The 3,723-nt window shown below is 38.1% G+C and overlaps 1 long non-coding RNA gene across 2 annotated transcripts in view; it reads right to left on the minus strand.

Moving 5' to 3' along the window:
* LOC142498983 (uncharacterized) overlaps window positions 1-3,443 on the minus strand; it is an 18,994-nt gene extending 15,551 nt beyond the window's left edge. The window contains exons 1-2 of one of the 2 annotated variants that reach the window (XR_012802597.1): window positions 3,319-3,441; window positions 1,739-2,175 (exon numbers count right to left, since the gene is read on the minus strand). This is a non-coding gene — a long non-coding RNA (uncharacterized LOC142498983). Of the gene's footprint in view, window positions 1-1,738; window positions 2,176-3,318 lie in introns of both variants that reach the window. The other variant, XR_012802596.1, reaches the window with a different exon arrangement.
* Window positions 3,444-3,723: the final 280 nt, after the last annotated feature.

The following is a 3,723-nucleotide window of genomic DNA, read 5'->3' on the forward strand; positions in this document are numbered from 1 at the left end:
GAATGTGAACCATTATTTTAGCATGATTTAAATTGATAAATACTCTTGTTAATGTATTGTCCTATTTCTTTATTTTAATAACACAATAAAATTAATTGTGTTGCCGTTATATTTAATACATGCAGGCTCAGGCAGCATATCAACAATAGTTTGTTAGTCTGCCGCAGTTTGGTTGTAGAATAAAAGACAAAAATCTGACAATTTGTTCAAATCTACTGTATCTAAGATGAAATGCACAGTATGGTAAGGCTTATGTGTATTTAGTAATTCAATTAAAAACAGTGGAGAAGATTTTCACAAGCTTATTCTTTAAGGCTGTTCTCCCATATTGTTCTCAATGTGAAATTCTTAAATAAGGTGCTGTCTGATTTTTTAATTGAATGCTTCAATTAACAGTATGGTTAGAGCCATACAATTGTGAAATGAAATAAAACCACATGCAAATGAAATATATGTATGTGGTGTGTGTGAAATATATATATATATATATATATATATATATATATATATATATATATATATATAGCTATATATATATATATATATATATATATATAAACAAATATATTTATTTATTTATAAATATATGCGTACATTCATCCGCATGTGTATTATTTTTGTGTGGTGTAAAGGTTTTTTTGCTGTAGTGTTCCTTCGTTTATAGGATAGGAACGAAGGCCTGTTCTTATTCTCTGCTACAATATGTATGTGTGAATGTATACCTGTATATAATTCGCCTGTCTTTAAAACAACAATCCAGTTACGACACCATAGCATCCATATTATGAATGCTGACAAATTAAGTTACACACTGAATTTTTTAAATGTATGTACTTTTTTTTTAATGTGTCCTTCTTTGATTTCAACATATATATATATATATACAGTATATATATATATTTTTTAACTCCTCATTTAACCTAAAACGCTGCCTGGCAATTCGTTTTAATGGTATACAATTGTAAATGTTTGTCATTGAAAGTGCTTAATCAAACTTGTTTCAAGCTAATCTATGTTTCATCTGCAAATACATATCTGTGCATGATATCTTTTTTCCGAAATGGTAGAGCTCCGGGAAACTTGGGACACCTGCCCACATGGCCTCTAATTCTATAAATGCTTCTTATGTTTACAAATACCCTGCCCAACTTCGATCTGCGTCAATACGGCATGTGGGAGAGGAGGGAGAGGAACGCAATGTTATTTCTCCTCTAGGCCTTTTCTTTCATCATAATAGGGGGGCCCATTTCGCTGCACCGTTCTATTTCACCTATTTCCCAGCCTCAGCTCCCTTTAAATTAAGATTTAAGATTGCCAGGCTGCAGCATGAAAGATTTTAATGAGACAGGAGGAGCCGTGACTGCTAAATCCTGTGTGCTAAAACTTGCCTATTATTTGAGTCCTGAACAATCAGGATGGACCAGATCCTTGTATTATCACACGCCGTAAAGGAAAAGCTTCGTCTACAACGGACGGAACGAAACTAAAAGACGCAGGGGCTTGATTTTCATTTTCTCTTTTGTCCCTCTTTGCTCTGTTGGCCAAGGGAATAAAGACACTGAGATGTGTGTTTAAAAAAAAAAAAAAAAAGCATATGAGATCAGAGAATTAAGGAATCTCTGGATAGCAGACCACACCATTCAGATGCCATACAGCTAGTAAAGTGCTTGGTATATAGATGATATACCATGCCTTGCTTTGTCGTGCCGTGTAAAATGAAATATTAATTACAACTCACCCCAAAGTACCAACAGCTTGGTTGATAGGTGATGCATTCTTGAGGATGCTCATAGACTGAGCTGCGTTTCCTAGATCCTACCCTCTTGTGGATGCTGGTTGCAGCTCGGAATGCTGGTTGCAGCTCGGAATGCTGGTTGCAGCTCGGAATGCTGGTTGCAGCTCGGAATGCTGGTTGCAGCTCGGAATGCTGGTTGCAGCTCGGAATGACGTAGGATGGTTCTGTCCATTCAGGATTTTTTATTTTTTTTCTCGCAAGCTTCTTGTGGTTTCTTCTTCCCTCCTTTCGCAGACATGCTCACTCTCCCTTTTCGCTCTTATGCACCAAAGACAAGTCAAGTCTTGCGCTGAGAGGTAGCAGGCTCCCCTTTAGCATGCACCAGCATTTGGCAAGCAACACCCACCTTAGCTTATATTTCATGAGTCTCTCCACCCAACCTGATACAAAAAAGGGGTGAAACAAAATCAACGCCGGATCTTTTCACATAAATACTGCTTTATCTGCTGGCTCCTCCTTGCATTCCTTTGAGTTGGGACCAAAGAAAATGTTGATTGGGGTAGGAGTGGACAGGGGGGAGTGGTTGGATTGAAGAAAGAGGTGTGGGTTGTCTTCTTAAACACCTAATATGATGCAGTCCCTCCTCCCCGCACTCTACTTTCATGGCTCTTCTTTTCTTTCACAACCCATGGTGCAAACTGAATATTTAAATAACCATTGAATAAAGAGAACATTAGCTGGCTACTTTGGCTTTCTTTTATAAAGCTATTGGGAGTAGAGCCGTCAAATAATGTCCAGAAATCTTAACACACACTCTATAAGTCCACGAAATGGGTGCCACGGATTCCCCATGGTCAGGAGCCATGGGAATTATTTTAACATGTTAATTGCTGTTACAGAGTTCAAATCTCAAAACAGGGGTCTGGAACTGGAGACGAAATTACCATAAGAAAAAAAAAACACCCTGGGCTTGTCAATGAATGGGAGTGATAAATACATTGTGCCCTGGTTTTACATTCTGACTTGTACACAAGCCTATACAGTATATGTTGTTTGTTAAACAGAGGTTTCCTTTCCCCACCGGGCGTGTATAAATTGCCAGTGACATTAGTCTGGTTCTGCATTTTGTAAATGTCTGGTTTCCAGGGCTGATTCGGAGAACCTCACTGGAAGCCAGCAGTCTAATGGCCCGTAGAAAATGTACAATGAATTCACTTTTCTCTCTCCATGCATGGGAACTCGGGACGCCCTGAACTTGACAGACAGCCTCTGAATATTAATGAGATGTCTCAAGTTCATTGTCAAAGGGCCCTTGCAGACACCCTGTTCCATAGACCAGCCTTCAATTCTAACTTTTGTTTTGTCCCCTTGTGTTTTTTTTTTTTTAATGCATTTCAAGTACCCAGACTTTTACCCTGGCATAATTAGCCAGAACAATTTGCACGGTCCATCCACTTAAATAAACAATTATCATACTTACGCCTTAAAAATAAAGGCTTCCGACAAATGGACGCACCATGCTAAGATCATATGTGAATTTTTATTGTGTCGTCGAAATATTAGCGCCCAAAAATAGTACAAACCTTCGTAAAACGTGCGTCGTACGTATGAAGGTCGCTACGCGATTCCAGATAGGTGACGCATAGTTTGTTGTTGGAAAGGAAGTTGGTCGCGTCCCTCGTGTTGAATACCTGATTGATACAATTGATATTAAAAAAGAATTCTGTGTCATTTTTTTTTTTTACATTTAGAACTCGCAATAGTAAAAGTAAAAGATTAGTGTAATATTATTGATAACAGCCATACCGGGAACATAATACATTTTCGGCATCTATGAATCTCAGCGCTGTGTCAACTCCATTTTTGGGTGATACATGGCAACTCAATTCTGCACTAACAATATAGCCTGATCTTTTCGGTTTTTTTACGCCAGGTTCCACGTGGTGGACGCCGGTTCAACTATTTTCTTTGGTGCACATATGCAATTT

The sequence above is a fragment of the Ascaphus truei genome, chromosome 7, assembly GCF_040206685.1.
Source record: "Ascaphus truei isolate aAscTru1 chromosome 7, aAscTru1.hap1, whole genome shotgun sequence".
Lineage (NCBI taxonomy): Eukaryota > Metazoa > Chordata > Amphibia > Anura > Ascaphidae > Ascaphus > Ascaphus truei.